At 45.3% G+C, this 18759-nt stretch overlaps 1 protein-coding gene across 4 annotated transcripts in view; it reads left to right on the top strand.

Moving 5' to 3' along the window:
* Window positions 1-18759, top strand: part of ARHGAP26 (Rho GTPase activating protein 26) — a 563256-nt gene that overhangs the window by 145057 nt on the left and 399440 nt on the right. The gene's annotated exons all lie outside the window — the stretch shown is intronic.

The raw sequence follows: 18759 nt of genomic DNA, 5'->3' as shown, positions 1-18759 counted from the left end.
AGCTTCATTTGAACTTCCTTTTTGGGCTTCGGTTCCCAGCTGCCCCACTTCTCTCCCTCTTTGCCCTGTTCTTGTCCTTTGGTTCTTTGCAGAGCTGAGGAGCTTAGGCATTTACCTTATATCTTAAAGGCACAAAACAAAACAAGAAGTGCAAAGAAGACAAATTTTGCAGTGAGACGACCAAGGCATAATGGTGTAAGAACACAGGTGTTGGGTCAGGTTAACCTGGCATAGAATCAAGGCTGTGCTACTACTGGCCGTGTTACTTCAGATAGTTATTAAACCTCTAGCAGGTGGTTGTGAACATTAGATATTTTTAATGAATGAAGTGTTTTGGACAGTGGTCTTGCACATAGTGGGGACTTAATAAATGTGGAGGCTTAATAAAAGTGGGTACTCTTAGTTCATTTGCTACAAATGTGCAAATTCAGGGGGTCTGAGGGACTTGGGTCTAGTAGTCAGGTTGTGGGATCAGGTTTGAAAAGAAGGCACCTTTGGGGTTATCTAATCTGAAGCCTGCCTTTTACTAAGACCCAGAGAAGTTAAGGGTCTGTGTCCAGCTGTAGAAATAGTTAGGGGCACAGCTAAGATTAGAATCAGGACTTCTCACTGTGAACATATGCTCTTTCTATGGTATCAGGATTGATTGAGTCCAGATATTTACACCAGCATCTTTAGGGCAGGGTTTGTTGGAGTCACCTGTGGATGGGTGGGGGTGTTAAGAAAGCAACTTCCTGGACTCCATCCCAGACTATTAAAATCTCTGGAGATGTAGCCAGGGATCTTCTTTTTAACAGGCACCTCAGTTGATTCTTATACATCTTATGAGTTTACAGGTTTATGAGTTGATTATAAATTTGAGGCTCATGGCTCTTGCGCTGTTGTAAGAGTTGATGTTTACAGAGTTACCTGCAAGGGTTATTGCTTCAGTCAGAGGAATATATCGTCCTCTAATGATGTTACATTAGTAATAATGATGCTCATGACAGCCACTGCCTATGGACACCCACTGTGGGCCAGGAATGGTCTGAGTGCCTTCGGGCACTTAGAACAGTATCTGACGTATGGTAACTACTTTATAAGTGTTGGTTGTGCTAACCTCATTTAATTCTCACAACACCCCTTTGAGGGTTATTATTGTCTCCATCACAGGTTCAATAAACTGATAAACAGAGAAGTCAAGTAACTTGCCAGAGGTCCCACAACTGCTGAGTGGTTGAGCTTGTATTTGGACTCATGTGTGTCTGATGCTGACACCCGTGTGGGATCATAAACATGTGCATGTGAAATGTTCTTTCAACAAATATGAGACTTGAAGGATTCTCCAGATTAGAAGAATATCCCTCCAAGTTTGGTTGATTAACGTCTGCCAAAACAGCGCTCTTACATAGGTAGATAATCCCTATTCTAGCTTATTCAAAACAAAAGAAGTGCCAGAGTGAGGCTTTCCTGAGAGTGAGTGAATGAGCTGGTAAAAAGAGCTGTTCAAAAGGGAATGTTCTTACTTTCCAGTCTCTGTTTGGGGGAATGAAGTGTACAGTGAAGGGGGAAAGCAGCAGCTGGCCAGAGAGCCGCTTCTTCAAGTCTAAAGAGCTCAGAGACTGGAGAACTTGGAAAAGCTTTGTGTGCTGTGCGGTTTTGTATTTTTTTTTTTTTTCCTGCTTCTTGTTTTGTGACTTTCATTGATCCAGAAATTTTGGGGTTGAATATTTGTGTATATATATATATACTCTGCGTGTGGACTGAACCACCCCCCAGACATGGTGGTGAAAACTACAGATGAGGGACTGTTACTACTGATTTTATATGTGTGGCAGCTTTGGTGGCTAAAAAACACAATATGTCCAAACTCAGTGGTTTCAAAGCAACAAGATTTATTTTACTTATGGATCTGCATTGTGGACAAGGCTCATCAGGGACAGCTTGTTTCGGCTCTGCCCATTGTCACTGAGGCCTGGGGCTGGAATCATCTCTCTGGTCCACTCTCATGGTCCTTGGCTGGGAGGACCAGAAGAGCTGACGGTGGGAGCAGGTGGGAGCAGCTGGGCATCTCTTTATGTGGTCTCTCTGTTTGGTCTCTCCAGTTCTACAAGGTCAGTGTGGGCTCCAAAGTCATGTGTCAAGAGCAGGAGGGAGTGCACACTGGGAAAATGCCATCTTGGCTCTTGATCTTGCCTCTAAAGTCCTGCTATTACTCCCACTGTGTTCTTTCAGTGTGGACATTGCAGTGGTCCATTTGGTTCAAGGGAAGGGGAGCATAGGCCCCACTGCTTGATGGAGGAGTGTCTGTGTCTCACTTATTGTAAGAGAAGCATGTGGGATGGGCTGTATTGGTGGGGCTGCCTTTGGAAAATATAATCTGCCACGTTTGTTGCCTCTACTCTTGTTGAATAGGTTCATTCAGGGCCTGGGTAGTTTGTTGAGTCCCTGTATCATCATGATTAGTGTGATTTATGAATTTGCAGATGTTAAAAAAGCTAAGTTTACACAGTTTTTGGGTGGAACCTGAACTGAGTTTACTCAGAGCCATGTGAATATATGATGGGGAGGGGCTGGCAAAGCCTTACCTCATCATGGAGGAATAATCCATAGATTTTTTTTTTCTTTCAAGAAGGAACAAGCTCTTTGTCTTTGTTCAGAAGCCTAGGCAATCTCACAAAGCATGTAGTTACTGTTAAGTTTCTTTGACAATTGTTTTATGGGGCCTAAAATGTTGTGCAGTCTTGGGAACAAGACAGACAAGGCTCTACTCTTATGAAACTCAGATTCATGTGGAAAAGACAGATCCGTTTAAACAAGTAGATGGATAGAAATTTCAGATAGTTATAAGATTCGTAGGTAAACAAATGAGAGAGCCTGGGGTCAGTGGTAGTTGCCATGATGTTTTTGAGCCTAGTTAGTTGGGCAGTGGAGTCATCAGAAAAGTTATCTGTGGAGTTTCATGTAGCCTTCTTCTCAGGCTCCCCATGTGCGTACTCCCTTCATAACTGAGAGAAAATTATCAAGGAATGGTTAGGGGAAGTGTGGGCTTGCTTATTCACATCCTAGAATAACAGTTGGATTTAGCCACCCCTTTAATGTCTGTCCTGCAAGTTTTTTCCCTTCCATTCCCCCTCTAAGGAAAGGTTCAATAGAGGTAATTTAGGAACATGAAAAGAAATGTTACTTTCACACAGTAGATAGCAAGCACATGTAATTCATTTATTTTCCCTGAGACTGAACGTGTGAAAAGTCATAAGAATAGATTTGTGAAAACTGGATCCATAATAGATTATTTAGGCAGGTTAGTAGCATTAGGATAGTTCTCTTAGCACATGAGGATATACTAGGGCCTCTCTGTGGTTTTCGCCTTGCCATCTTATCCCGTCCATACAGTAAGTATTAGTTGTGTGCCTGCTTTGTGCCCATCTCTGGGGTTGAAGGATAACAGCAGTAATCAGGGTCCCTGTGTTCATGGAGGCAAACAAAAAAAGAAAACCACGAGGCAAAGTAACTCTAAGCCAGGAAAGAAACAAATCACAGTCGATGGAGAGGGACTGGCTTTAGGTGAGGCTTTAAGGAAGGGCTCTGAGGATGTAACCAGCGGTGTCAGTTATTGGGGTGCTAAGCCAGTGGCCTCGGCTGGAAGATACGTTGGGTCAAATCCAGGATCTCGTTGGCACCGTGCTTACACTGTAATTGAGGACAGATTGGGTGAGAGCTGGGGGATCCTGTGGTTTCTGCAGTGTATTGAGTCCTTGAAGTTTAATAAGAACCTTTGCCCTGGTCTGAGTGGCTCAGGGTGACTCTTCGGTGACATTGAGTGACGGTACCTCTGCAGAGCTTCTCTTGCTCTGAGCCCAGGTCTAATGGAAACTGTTGCTCTGCTTAAAGCTTATCCCATGAATGCTAGGGAGCAAGAGTTTTCAAAAGCCTGACTTCATCTTGGCTTCCTGGTTTTGGTTTCCCAGTTTTCGTTAGTATTTTGTTGGAGAGTAGTTGCTAAGTGACAGATTCCTCTGGCTGGAGCAAAGGAGATGGCCAATTGAAGAGGGCGTGAGTCCTGTGAAGGATGACTTCTAGGAACAAAAATCCAGAGAGAGAGTGTTTCATTTTTAGAGGGAGGTCCTGTTGCAGAATTTCCCACGTCCGTTGTGTCTACCTCTTGCCACCTCTCTTATGACCTCTGCTATTGGTTTTGGGATTCATAGACTTTTGCTGGCTTGGTTAGAGCCATGCAAACCTCAAGTCTGGTGGTAATTACCGGAGTGAGGTGGCCTGGTGTGTGAAAGTACATTTACCCTGGTAGAACATTGTAGAACTCTTCAAGGGGGGAACAGACCTTTAAATGGGAACATTTGGTTCAAATTATTTTGATTTGCGTTAATGGGTTGGTTCCAAAGTCATGACTTGCTTTGGGAAATCTAATGGAGAACACTTGTGGGGTGTTATGTGTTTGCTTTTTTATTTTGTTTTTAAGCGATGTGTCCTCCACATTCTTCTTAGGTCAGGCTTCCCAGGTGGTGCTAGTGGTAAAGAACCTGCCTGCCAAAGCAGGAGACTTAAGAGACATGGGTTCGATCCCTTAGTCGTGCAGAACCCCTGGAGGAGGGTGTGGCAACGCGCTCCAGTATTCTTTTCTGGAGAATCCCATGGACAGGAGCCTGGAATGCTATAGTTCATGGGGTTGCAGAATCGGACACTGCTGAAATGAATTAGCACATACACACGTTTCTTTGGTCACCTCTCCTTATTCTAGAGACACTTCACTAACATTTCCGGAATCTTGTTCTCTTTGGAGAAGGCATCTTTTCCTGAGATTGTTCTTGAGAAGAAAGGAGTGTGGAATGCTCTCAGTATGTTGGTCTATGGGATAAAATGTTCATGGTCACATCCTTTTTTCCCTTACCTGTTAATCCCTCACCTCACATGTATTTTGTATTATTTAAAGCCCTGACTTGTGTGCTTATGAGCATAGCTGTTGCTTGGCTTAGTGGGGTTTATCTTGGGTTCAGTACCTAGCATAAAAAGTATTTTGGATTAGGATAGAGTGGAATAAGTAAGTCCCTCACTTTCTGGAAGAACTAGGAGAAAAACATGTCTAGAGGCCTTATGGGTGGAACCCAGTATTTTATGTGAAAATACATAATAGTAAGAGCATGGAAATTAGACATCTCTCTTTGTCACTTACTAGCCCTATGACCTTAGACAGGCTGTTTAACCTTTTGGGTGCCAATTTCCCATCTGTATAATGGGGATGGGAATTTTCTCAAAATTCCATTTTGAGGCTTAGATGAGATAATATATGTAAAAGACAGCATAGAGTGTAATTATTCAATAAATAAATGGCTGCTGTTACGGTAAATGTTATTTTCTGTGTGGGGACTTCATCGATGCTGCTGCTACTGCTGCTGTCACTTCAGTCGTGTCCGACTCTGTGTGACCCCATAGACGGAAGTGCACCAGGATCCCCCGTCCCTGAGATTCTCCAGGCAACAACACTGGAGTGGGTTGCCATTTCCTTCTCCATCGATGGTGCTAGAGATGCTCTATTATTCTGGCTGTGAAGAGTGGGTCCAACTCATAAAAATTATCATTCTTGGAGAGTCACATCAGTTAGATGTGTTTTTTGGTAGGGATGAAGGACCTGTGAGTCAGAGGTCTCCCAAACCTTTATCCTTCCAAAACCTTTATCTTCCCAAAACCTATTCCACCAAAATCCTGGCTTTTCCATCTGTCTGCATATCTGTCTCAGGTGGCCCTGTCTCACCTTTGAGAACTTCTTATGCTTATTTTCTGTTTTTATTTTCTGTATCTAGAGAAGCCTGCCTGGATATTCCCCACCTCCTGTAATTACCCTGGAGGTTTCCAAGACCTCTCTGCACCTCAGATGATGTCAAATAGTTGGCTCTGGGACCCAGGCTTGCTCCCAAGTCTTGCTGGCTGCCGCCACTGGCTTCCCAAGCAGGCAGCTGCGGGGGAGAGTGTGATCACTTCTGGGAGCCACATTGAGGCCTATCTCACCAGCGTCTGAGCAGAGTACAGGGATGCAGGGAGGTGGACTCACTGAAGCAATCTGGGGTTCATTGACATAAAGATGGCACCTTTGATCATTGGGCTTCCGTGACATCTCAGTGGATAAAGAATCTGCCTGCAATGCGGGAGACCCGGGTTCGATCTCTGAGTTGGGAAGATCCCCTGGAGAAGGGAAAGGCTACCCACTCCAGTATTCTAGCATAGAGAATTCCATGGACTATATAGTCCCTGGGGTCGCAAAGAGTTGGACACGACTGAGCAACTTTCACTTTGATCACTAGGATGTGTGATTTCATTCAGTTCAGTTCAGTCACTCAGTCGTGTCCGACTCTTTGCTACCCCATGAAACACAGCACGCCAGGCCTCCCTGTCCATCACCAACTCCCGGAGTTCACTCAGACTCATGTCCACAGAGTCGGTGATGCCATCCAGCCATCTCATTCTCTGTTGTCCCCGTCTCCTCCCGCCCCCAGTCCCTCCCAGCATCAGAGTCTTTTCCAGTGAGTCAACTCGTCGCATGAGGTGGCCAAAGTATTGGAGTTTCAGCTTTAGCATCAGTCCTTCCAATGAACACCCAGGGTTGATCTCCTCTAGAATGGGCTGGTTGGATCTCCTTGCAGTCCAAGGGACTCTCAAGAGTCTTCTCCAGCACCACAGTTCAAAAGCATCAATTCTTCGGCGATCAGCTTTCTTCACAGTCCAACTCTCACATCCATACATGACCACGGGAAAAAACATAGCCTTGACTCGACAGACCTTGGTTGGCAAAGTAATGTCTCTGCTTTTTAATATACTATCTAGGTTGGTCATAACTTTCCTTCCAAGGAGTAAGTGTCTTTTAATTTCCTGGCTGCAATCAGTATCTGCAGTGATTTTGGAGCCCCCCAAAATAAAGTCTGACACTGTTTCCACTGTTTCCCCGTCTATTTCCCATGAAGTGATGAGACCAGATGCCATGATTTTTGTTTTCTGAATGTTGAGCTTCAAGTCAACCGTTTCACTCTCCTCTTTCACTTTCATCAAGAGGCCTTTTAGTTCCTCTTCACTTTCTGCCATAACGGTGGTGTCATCTGCATATCTGAGGTTATTGATATTTCTCCCAGCAATCTTGATTCTAGCTTGTGCTTCCAGCGTTCCTCATGATGTACTCTGCATATAAGTTAAATAAGCAGGGTGACAATATACAACCTTGACGTACTCCTTTTCCTATTTGGAACCAGTCTGTTGTTCCATGTCCAGTTCTGACTCTTGCTTCCTGACCTGCATACAGGTTTCTCAAGAGGCAGGTCAGGTGGTCTGGTATTCCCATCTCTTTCAGAATGTTCCACAGTTTATTGTGATCCACACAGTCAAAGGCTTTGGCATAGTCAATGAAGCAGAAATAGATGTTTTTCTGGAACTCTCTTGCTTTCTCCATGATCCAGCGGATGTTGGCAATTTGATCTCTGGTGCTTCTGCCTTTTCTAAAACCTGCTTGAACATCTGGGAGTTCACGGCTCACATATTGCTGAAGCCTGGCTTGGAGAATTTTGAGCATGACTTTACTAGTGTGTGAGATGAGTGCAATTGTGTGGTTCAGTTCAGTTCAGTTCAGTTACTCAGTCGTGTCCGACTCTCCGCGACCCCATGAATCACAGCACGCCAGGCCTCCCTGTCCATCGCCAACTCCCGGAGTACACTCAAACCCATGTCCACAGAGTCGGTGATGCCATCCAGCCATCTCATTCTCCGTCGTCCCCTTCTCCCCCTGCCCCCAAGTTTGAGCATTCTTTGGCATTGCCTTTCTTTGGGATTGGAATGAAGACTGACCTTTTCCAGTCCTGTGGCCACTGCTGAGTTTTCCAAATTTGCTGGCATATTGAGTGCAGCACTTTCATAGCATCATCTTTTAGGATTTGAAATAGCTCAACTGGAATTCCATCACCTCCACTAGCTTTGTTCGTAGTGATGCTCTCTAAGGCCTACTTGACTTCACATTCCAAGATGTCTGGCTCCAGGTGCATGATCACACCATCGTGATTATCTTGGTCGTGAAGATCTTTTTTATACAGTTCTTGTGTGTATTCTTGCCACCTCTTCTTAATATCTTCTGCTTCTATTAGGTCCATACCATTTCTATCCTTTATTGAGCCCATCTTTACATGAAATGTTCCCTTGATATCTCTAATTTTCTTGAAGAGATCTCTTGTTTTTCCCGTTCTGTTTTTTTCCTCTATTACTTTGCATTGATCGCTGAGGAAGGCTTTCTTATCTCTCCTTGCTATTCTTTGGAACTCTGCATTCAGATGCTTATATCTTTCCTTTTCTCCTTTGCTTTCTGCTTCTCTTCTTTTCACAGCTATTTGTAAGGCCTCCTCAGACAGCCATTTTGCTTTTTTGCATTTCTTTTCCATGGGGATAGTCTTGTTCCCTGTCTCCTGTATAATGTCACTAACCTCCGTCCATAGTTCATCAGGCACTCTATCTATCAGATCTAGTCCCCTAAATCTATTTCTCACTTCCACTGTATAATCATAAGGGATTTGATTTAGGTCATATCTGAATGGTCTAGTGGTTTTCCCTACTCTCTTCAGTTTAAGTCTGAATTTGGCAATGAGGAGTTCATGATCTGAGCCACAGTCAGCTCCTGGTCTTGTTTTTGCTAACTGTATAGAGCTTCTCCATCTTTGGCTGCAAAGAATACAATCAATCTGATTTCGGTGTTGCCCATCTGGTGATGTCCATGTGTAGAGTCTTCTCTTGTGTTGTTGGAACAGGTTGTTTGCTATGACCCATGTGTTCTCTTGGCAGAACTCTGTTAGCCTTTGCCCTTCTTCATTTTGTGCTCCAAGGCCAAATTTGCCTGTTACTCCAGGTGTTTCTTGACTTCCTACTTTTGCATTCCAGTCCCCGATAATGAAAAGGACACCTTTTTTGGGTGTTAGTTCTAAAAGGTCTTGTAGGTCTTCATAGAACCGTTCATTAGATTTTACTAATTACAATGATGCCTACCATTCATGAATGCTTATTACTACATGCCAAATGTGCATGGAGTAGTCATTTATAACCCTCATTTTCCCAGCAAGGAAATTCGGGCTTTTGGTACTGATGTAACATATCCAGCTTTCTGTTTATTTCCTTGTGACGTCTTGTTTCTTTCCTGATGTCTAGAAAATTTCTCAGTGTCAGTGTGTGAAGACAGGCAGGATGGGTGTAGTGGAAAGAGTGTTGAACTGTAAGTCACATTCTGACCCCTTTCCCTTTCCCTTCCCCATTTCCTCCCGCCCTTCCTTCTGGTCTGTAAGACTGGGGGCTTGGCCTGGAGGAGGTAACACTCTTGACGTGATGACGAGGATCCTGAGCCTTGGCCTCAGACTCTGTTGGGGTTGCATCCTGACTTGGCCGTTTGCTCATCCAGGGGCCTTGGGAATTGGTGACCTCCTGTGAGCCTCAGTTTCCTCATTTTGGGATGATGACTGACCGCTGGATCATGGAGAAAGCATGAGAGTTCCAGAAAACCATCTATTTCTGCTTCATTGACTATGCCAAAGCCTTTGACTGTGTGGATCACAATAAACTGTGGAACATTCTGAAGGAGATGGGAATACCAGACCACCTGACCTGCCTCTTGAGAAACCTGTATGCAGGTCAGGAAGCAAGAGTCAGAACTGGACATGGAACAGCAGACTGGTTCCAAATAGGAAAAGGAGTACGTCAAGGTTGTATATTGTCACCCTGTTTATTTAACTTATATGCAGAGTACATCATGAGGAATGCTGGGCTGGAAGAAGCACAAGCTGGAATCAAGATTGCCGGGAGAAATATTAATAACTTCAGATATGCAGATGACACCACCGTTATGGCAGAAAGTGAAGAGGAACTAAAAGGCCTCTTGATGAAAGTGAAAGAGGAGAGTGAAAAGGTCGGCTTGAAGCTCAACATTCAGAAAACGAAGATCATGGTATCTGGTCCCATCACTTCATGGGAAATAGATGGGGAAAGAGTGGAAACAGTGTCAGACTTTATTTTTTTGGGCTCCAAAATCACTGCAGATGCTGATTGCAGCCATGAAGTTAAAAGACGCTTACTCCTTGGAAGGAAAGTTATGACCAACCTAGATAGCATATTAAAAAGCAGAGACATTACTTTGCCAACCAAGGTCCGTCGAGTCAAGGCTATGGTTTTTCCAGTGGTCATGTATGGATGTGAGAGTTGGACTGTGAAGAAAGCTGATCGCCGAAGAATTGATGCTTTTGAACTGTGGTGTTGGAGAAGACTCTTGAGAGTCCATTTGGACTGCAAGGAGATCCAACCAGTCCATTCTAGAGGAGATTAGTTCTGGGTGTTCATTGGAAGGACTGATGCTAAAGCTGAAACTCCAATACTTTGGCCACCTCATGCGACGAGTTGACTCACTGGAAAAGACTCTGATGCTGGGAGGGATTGGGGGCAGGAGGGGGCGGGAGTAGACGGGGACAACGGAGAATGAGATGGCTGGATGGCATCACCGACTCGATGGACATGAGTTTGAGTGAACTCCGGGAGTTGGTGATGGACAGGGAGGCCTGGCGTGCTGTGGTTCATGGGGTAGCAGAGAGTCGGACACGACTGAGCGACTGAACTAAACTGAACTGACTGTCCCCTTGTGCTGTCATGGGGACCAAGTGACATGACACATGGTAAAGCACTTTGTGAGTGTCATTACCTGTGAGCTAAAAAATCATTTATGTTATTCTCTTTCTCTCAGACATTCTTGTTTCCCCTTAATGAACTGGTGGTTTTAAAGCCTTTTTCTTGGGGAAGTGTCACAGGGTTTGTTGAGAGTCTGTTGGATGTTCTGGACTCTTTCCCAAAAAAGGGAATGTTCACCCTAAATTGTATTCAGTTTCAGAGGACCTAGTACATTCTAAAGCTCCTTGTCTGTGAACTCCAGAAGGAAACCCTCCCAGATGATTGTGACCTCCTTTCTTCAGAGACCCTGCCTTATCTTCCTTCTGCACCCTGCTGGCCCTCAGCTGAGGCTGGGCTGCGTGGAGGAGCCCTCCTGAGGACTGTCGGGTGGGTTTTCTTTTCTTCCTCCGCTCTGTTCAGTAACGTGCAGCCTCCTACTTGCTTGGCCCTGGTGTTGCTGCCCAGAACACTCAACAGCAATATTCTTCAGGTGTGAGCTGCCCTGGGAGCAGGGAAGATCAGCCTTTGTCTTCCTGGCTGGGTTATTTTAAGAATGAGAGAGGGATAAAGGAGGAGGGAGATCCTGGGATCTCAGGAATGACCAAGCTCCTGTGTGTTGATGGTCTGCTCTGTGCCAGGAACTGTCCTAGGTGATTTGCAGTCATTTCTGATCCCCACAAGAACCCCATTGGGTGGATGTGGCCCTCACTATCTGTTTACAGATGAGGACACTGAGGCTGAGAGAAGTTAACTGAGCTGGACAAGAGGCTGCGGTGGGAGTCAGGACCAGTCTGTCTTGGTCACAGAATGCTTCTGTGCTGTGCTGTTTCCTGAGACAGAGTCATCCTCCGAGGTGAATGGCAGCTTCACACCCTTTGCTGTTGATAAAGGAAATGCTTTTCCTCCTGGGGCCCAGACATCCGCAGATGGTAGCTTTGTTATGGGCTCTAGATGGCCTTTGCAGTGTTGAAGTGCAGATGTGTATTTTTAGAAAAGGAAGAGACTTTTCTGTCTACTGTTATGTACAGAGATGTATCAGTTTCTGAAGACTAAGGCCAGCTGAAGCAGCCAAATGTCTGCCGTGGTTGATGGCCAAATGCTGGTGGCCGATCTCCTGGCTGGCTCATATTTGCTGTGATGGCTTGAGGGGCAGGACTGACCCTCAGGTCTCTTTTCTTAATAGGCTAAGTGCTGTGTCCCCACAGGGACCTGTGTCTGCTCCCCGCTGATTAGTCTGGACTTGCCACTAGCATGGCTCTTGGAGTGTCGGCAGCCGGTTAGGTGACATCCTTTTCTTCCGTTTTCCTATTAGTGTTTTCTCCTTTTAATCTCCCCACCCACTGGCCTTTTCCCCATGTGAGACCAACTGTATTTTAAGTTCTTGTTATTGTCAAAGAGGTGTTTATGTACCACACTGAGATTGACCACCTAATTCCTATATGGAACTAACTGCTTAGAGTTCATGGGGCCAAGCTGCTACCCCTGGAAGCCAGGACAGTGCGTGGTGATGTCGGGGTCCCTCTGTGTCCCCGTTGCCTGCCCACATTTAGAGCTGACGCACACAGACCACTCCCTATGTACGAGGCAGTGGCTCCATGGATTATCTGTCCGCTCCTCCCATCAGCATTCTGAGGGTAGTTGTGGGATTGTCTGGATTTTTCAGATGGGAAGACTGAGGTTTGGATGGGCCCGTGACCTGCCATACTGGGGTAGAACCTACACTCAGAGCTGGGAGGTGAGGTGCGTGTGTGAGGCGGGGCTGAATCAGCTCAGAGAGGGAGAAGCATAGCGTGGGCCACCCTGAGGCTCGTATTCTTGCTCCTGGGAGGCTGTCCTTTGGTGTGGCACAGGTGAGCCAGAATTTCAGGTCCTCTGAAGGATTAGTCTCGTTGACCTTCTTGGTGCTGACAAAGAGGATTTGGATGGGATTTCCCTCCAGTGAGGATTTTGTCTTAGTGAGAGTTGTAGAACTGGACCTGCTGCTCTGGGGAGGCACTGTGTCATTCCTGCCCACCCACTGCTGTGACCTCCCACACCCCTCCCCTTTATACTCGGAGTGAGCACTGAATCTGAAAGACACTGTGGAGAAAGAGGCTACGTCTTGTGCTGCCCTGTGAGGATCTGTATATAGAATGTTCAGTATCTGCTTTAAAAATACTTCCTTCTCTTACTTTAGTTTAGCTGATACTCTTCATTCATTTCATTTCATTCATTCATTTATGCATTTATCCATCCTCTATTGATTAGTATGATTAAAGCATGTACATATGCCAGTAATTCTTCTCCCTTAAAGGATGTGACCTTTTTGGGAACAGAAAGACCCAGTACCAGTCAGGGTGCTGAGGACTTTTCCTGTATTGTCTCACAGGAGCCCTGTGAGGTAAGCAGGGGACTGAAGAAAAGAAGGGCAGCAGAGCCCAGTGACTGAGAGAGGTCCTGGAGGGGAGATTGCCAGAGAGAGAACCTCTGCTCTGTTGCTTGCCGACTGTGGACATGGGCAGATCACTCAGCCTTTTTGATCATCTGCTTGCTCATCTATGAAGTGAGGATAATGGTGCCTGCCTTCATAGGATTTCGAGGCTCGAAAGAGACAGTGTTTGTAAATTTCACACCATTTCTCTGGTATGTAGTAAGAACTTCTTACAAGGTGTCTATTTTTCCTTTTATTGTTTGTTGGCATTCCTACAAACAGTGTTTTAGGATCTGTTTTAAAGATCCAGAAACCAAGCCCTGGAGAGGCTGTCTCAGCCCAGGTTACAGCGAATACTGCAAAGGACGATAACATATTAACTGCTATTGAATGCACAGAGTGCCACGAAGAGGTTCCAGGGAGGGGAGTGGCGCTTGGTTTGTGTGAGTGGCAGGAGATGCTGCAGGCTGGGTGACATGTCATTGGGAGGACTTCATGGAGAAGATGGCGTTGGAAGGATTGGTCCATCTGGAAGAGGGGAAGCCAGGAAGCTGAATATTGTGATGGAGGGAACAGCAGGGATAAAGGCCCAGCCCAGGAGGATAGGGTGGCATGTGCGCTTGCACTGGGAACCCTTAGGTTCAGAGGAGAATCAGGGCTGTGTAGGCCTCAGGAGTGTGGGGCCTGGGCTATGTCTCTGTTCAGAGTTTAGCCCAGCTGAAAGGCAGTGTCTAGAGGGGTAAAGCTTTAGCTGGTGAAGGGGAGTTGACTTGATGAAAAGGAATTTTGAACTTCAGTTGGCGAAGTTAATTTCTGCCCACAGTGCCTCCTGGGATTGTTTATATCGTCTGTAGAACGCCATCCCTCTCTCTCAGCTGCCTTCTTTAAACTGTAAGTCACTCTAGACACTAGTTTTGGTTTTACCTGGACTGTGAACAGATACTCCCTGAGCTTTTGGTCAGCATTCTGATAGTAATAGGAGACTATAGGACTGGGTGGCCAGTTCTCTCCCTGGGGTCATTTAAATTTGAGACCATCGGACCTTGAGCCAAGTAAAAACTTGTTTGAAGTAAATATCATGGGTGGCCCTGTGGTTTTCCCAATCATGTTTCCCTCCTTTACTCTCTCACAGTTTTTCCTTATTTTCCATGGTCAGGTTCTCACCATAGGTAGTTGTCATGTCTTAGCTCATCAGCCGAGGCAAATGCTTCTCGCTTCCTGGAACATGGGGTTAGAGAATGTGTGCAAATAAATCCCTGTTGTATGTGCAGGGTGGATGCTGTCAAGGTGAGCACTTTGTGAAAGTGAACGTTGCTTGCAGTGCTTGCTTTGCAAGGTAAAAGACTGCTTTACTTTTGAACACCTGTGCCCTGACACAATTTGTTTAGTGTTTTCATCATTGGATTTTCCTGGAGCATGATTGGAAGCTCTTTAAAACAGGGATCTGCTCTCTCAATATGTGGTCCAGCCTTGGCTTGTGGAAATTAACCAGTAGGTTTCTGATCTCTGGGCCAGGCAGTCCCTTCCCTCCTGTTTGGTTTCTTGGCCTTACTAAAAAATGACTGTCAGAGGATAAATGATTGGTGTACTGTATAGATCCCAGGAGCAATTAGTTGTCTTTGCACTAAATTGATTTTAAACTGGAGGTAGTGATCCAGATCATCTTTTTACCGATTGTCTCTGCTGCGCTATTTATCTCTTTCATGCTAATTCCATTCCCAACTTCAACTTGATCTAAAAAAATGGTTTTATCACCATCTTCTCTGAGCCACAAATAGCACTTTAAAAGGAGGCAAAGAATGTGAATGAAGGTCTGCAGTTTTGAATAACGTTATGAAAGATTGAAACCATTAAGACAGGAGAACTTTCATCTTAGCTGAAGCAGTTCAAATAGGTTTTCATGATGAGTAGGTGTGGACTCTGTCCACTCTGTAGTTTCCTCACCCTTGAGTGAGACAGGTTCTCATATAAAACAGAAGGAACAAGAACAGCCAAACATAAAAAACCCCCAAATCACAAGACTTCAGAGCAGGTGAAGCACCTGCAGCCTTATCTTTTCTCTTCCCTCCCCAAACACTCACATTGGTGTTGGCTTTTCTTCCAGAGAGATGAATGGTGCTTGGGAAGGAATGTGAGTTCATTTTCAAATATGACTCGCCATGTGGTGTCTGAGTGTCATACGCACTATGGTTGGAGACACAGTTAATCAGTAGAGAGACTGATCAGCCTTCTCTCCAGGGAAAACCTACTGATGCTCTTAAAGCTCTCTCTCCCTACTGCAATCCTCCTCCCTCTCTGGACACATGATCCATTACTTTAGGGCCAAGAGCATCCTCCTTCACCTCACAATGCATCACTGGACTCTCCTCCTTTACTAGTGGCACATTTTCCTTTTCATCTGCAAACAGGCTGAAGTCTTTATTGTCTTTTAAACAAGAGGGAACAAAAAACCAATCCCAGCAAAACTTCTTTGTATCTCTCCCACTTATGTACTATCCTGTGCTGCTGCTGTTTTCATAGCTAGAGTGTTTGAGAGAGTATTTTGTGTTTACTGCCTTTACCACCGAAAGCCCTGAGGTCCAGTTTCTGCCTGTAGTTCTCTTTGGACCTGCTGTCTGTCTCAGAGGTCCCCGGGGCTGCCCACTTACTTAAACGAGTGATTGTTCTTGGCCTTCTTCTTTCTTGAGACTCTTCTCCTTTGCCTTCTTCGATGGTGTACACTCCAAGCATTCTTCACGCCTTCTGAGCATCTCTTTCTAGATCCTCGTTTTTGTCCTATGGCTCTTCCCAAGGTTCTAGGCCACCTTTGCCTCCAAGACCAGAGGGTTTGTCTCTTTCTGTCATCATTAGTCTCTCCTGTCCCTGGCTTCAGCCATCACCACGTGGACGTGATTCCCAGACTTCTGTCCAACAGCCACTGCCCCTCTCCTCTTCTTCATCATCCTGAGGGCCAGAGAGGTCAGGAGGTCTGCCTGAGTCATGGCAGGTTGTTCATAAGCTCTGTATATTTCTAGAGTCCTTGCTTCATAGGCACACTGCCCCTCCCCAACATTGGAAATGTAGTTCACTTTGACCAGAAAGTTAGAAATGAAACTGAACTCTAGCCTTAGTTTGGATTTGCTAGTTGTCCTCCCTTCAGAGCTTGATAAAGTTATGATAAGCACTTGTGCTAAAGGGTTCTATAGGTTTTCTGTGAAGAGTTAGGGAATTCTATGTTGAGAAATGTTAATGAAAAAAGAAAGAGTCTTGTGCGTGAGGTAAGCAGTAGGGCTAAGTGTTAGGGAACTATTTACCAGGTAGGGGCTCTGAGCAGCTGGATGTGGTTTGGAAGGGGCAGGTCTCAGATGGGAGTCATTTAGCCTGTGAGGCATTGTGGGTGTTCGTGGGTATTGTCATGAGGACCCCATTGTCCTTTGGAGGCCTGGGACCAGCACAAGCATTGCCAGACTCCTCTTGACCAATGTGTCTGCTGCCCAAGGTAAAAGGCCTTCTAGGGAAAGAAAGTATGAAGGATCTGCATTCTTAAAATCATTCTTGTATCTCTTGTGACATTCAGAGTTGGTTTCCTCATGGAGGCTGTCTTAGGACGGTTTATTTTAGTTTTCCCTGAATGACTCTAATGATAGGAGTTGTGCTATTAATACAGATGTCCATGGCTTGTCACAGAGGTTTTTATCATTTTGCTCATAAATTCTCACACGTAGATGTATTTTGGCTCCTTGCTGCATATAAACTGCCAGCAGTCATATTGATTTTTACACGATCTGGTTGAGTGTCCTGGATGGGGGCTGGTGGAAAGGTTCTTTGATTCAGAGGGTTTCTGTGTTCCTCTGCACGCTATCATTGTTATAACTACGATCTCTCCCAGTAAGTTTGTATCTTACTTGTATCTTAAAAGACCAGCAGAACAGAAGAGTTTACCAGCCAGAACCCTGGGTTTCACTCTGCCTGCAGCCAGGGAATCGAGCTGTTGTTGTTCCGTGTCCTGTTGAGCACTTCTTTTGGCACCAGAGAGATCAGTCTCTCTCGTGCAGAGTCTTGCTGCTCTGAAACATGTGAACCTCCGTTACTTCTCACACTTGGCTTTGTCAAGCTCCAGAGGTGGTGGAAGTACTGATGAGGGAGGGTCAGAGAATGTGCTCAGCAAAATTTGTACTGGAAAAATTGCTTAGACTGTAAAGTGGCTTTCTGAGGCAGTTGATGGGCAGCTTATCCTTATAGTGCTATAGCGTAGATTTTTAAATTGTGTGATCTAGAGTCGGGCTCTTGGGTTTATATCTCGGTTCCACCACTTAACTGTACATTTTCCTATTTGTAAGCAATAGTACTTACCTTAAAGGGATTGGGCGAGAATTGCATGACATAATATCCAACAGTCCATTCTAAAGGAGATCAATCCTGGGTGTTCATTGGAAGGACTGATGCTAAAGCTGAAACTCCAATACTTTGGCCACCTCATGCGACAAGTTGACTCACTGGAAAAGACTCTGATCCTGGGAAGGATTGGGGGCGGGAGGAGAAGGGGATGACAGAGAATGAGATGGCTGGATGGCATCACCGACTCGATGGACATGAGTTTGAGTGAACTCCGGGAGTTGGTGATGGACAGGGAGGCCTGGCGTGCTGTGATTCATGGGGTTGCAAAAGAGTCGGACACGACTGAGCAACTGAACTGAACTGAACTGAATATCTTTAAAGCATTTAGGGGCTGGGTGCATAGTAAGCTTTCAATAAGTTGTTTTCTGTCATGACGTTGAAGGTCCTTCAGAATAACCTTAAATCCATGTTCTGAGAATGTTGCAAGTCCTTCTTAGTGTGTAGACAGCATTCTACTTGGGCATACATTTGTAGGAAGCTACAAGCTCTGGGAGAACTGGGTTATGTATGTTTTTATTTGTAGTATAATGGAGAACACAGAAGACAGTATCTGACCTGTAGTAGGTGTTTAATAAATCCTTGTGGAATGAACGAGTGAAGCTGTGAGCCAGTCAAGAACAGGAATATGGCTGGGTGGGATGTTTGGTGTAGCCAAGTTGTTCTTACTAGTTTGTAGCTACAGGAACCTGCATCATCCTGGAGATCCTGAGAGGTAGGCAGCAAATTTAGGGGGAAAGTCTTCTTTTTTAAGCAACTTAATTGGCATACAAAAAATTACACATGTTAAATTGTACAATTTGATAAATTCTGTTATCTGGATACACCTGTGAAGCCATCGCCCCAATGCTAGGGGAATTCTTAATGCTTGTCTCAAAAGTCTTGTTTCTGGGTAGCTGATCAGCCACTTCCCTCTTTGCCTTGCTGTGGCTCTGTGCCTCACCTAGAGGGAGGGTCTGCTGTCCTCCCCTTTATGTCATTCCTTCCCAGCCACCGTCTGCATTTTCATCTCCTTGCCAGTGAGCGTTTAGATGATTATTGTGTGTGTTTGTGTCTTTGTTGAGTGTCTGTTCCCACCAGGTTGCAGCTTGGGAGCACGAGGACTATATCAGTTTTGTTCAGTGTTTAATTCTCATTGCCTCCCACAGTCCCCCACACATGGGAGGTGCTCAGTGGAGAGATAAAGTATGAATCGATGAATCACGGTGCTTTGGGGCCTGAATTGAGAGCAGAGGAAACAATTGTTCTGGGACTCAGAAAGTTATTCTTATCTTTAGCAGAGGGAAATCAAAGGGAAGAAAGGCCTCCTA

The sequence above is a fragment of the Moschus berezovskii genome, chromosome 8, assembly GCF_049115385.1.
Source record: "Moschus berezovskii isolate FMDL1 chromosome 8, NW_MosBer_1.0, whole genome shotgun sequence".
In the NCBI taxonomy this organism is placed as follows: Eukaryota; Metazoa; Chordata; class Mammalia; order Artiodactyla; family Moschidae; genus Moschus; species Moschus berezovskii.
The sequence above is the reverse complement of the archived record's forward strand: the minus strand, read 5'-3'. Positions and strand labels throughout refer to the sequence as shown.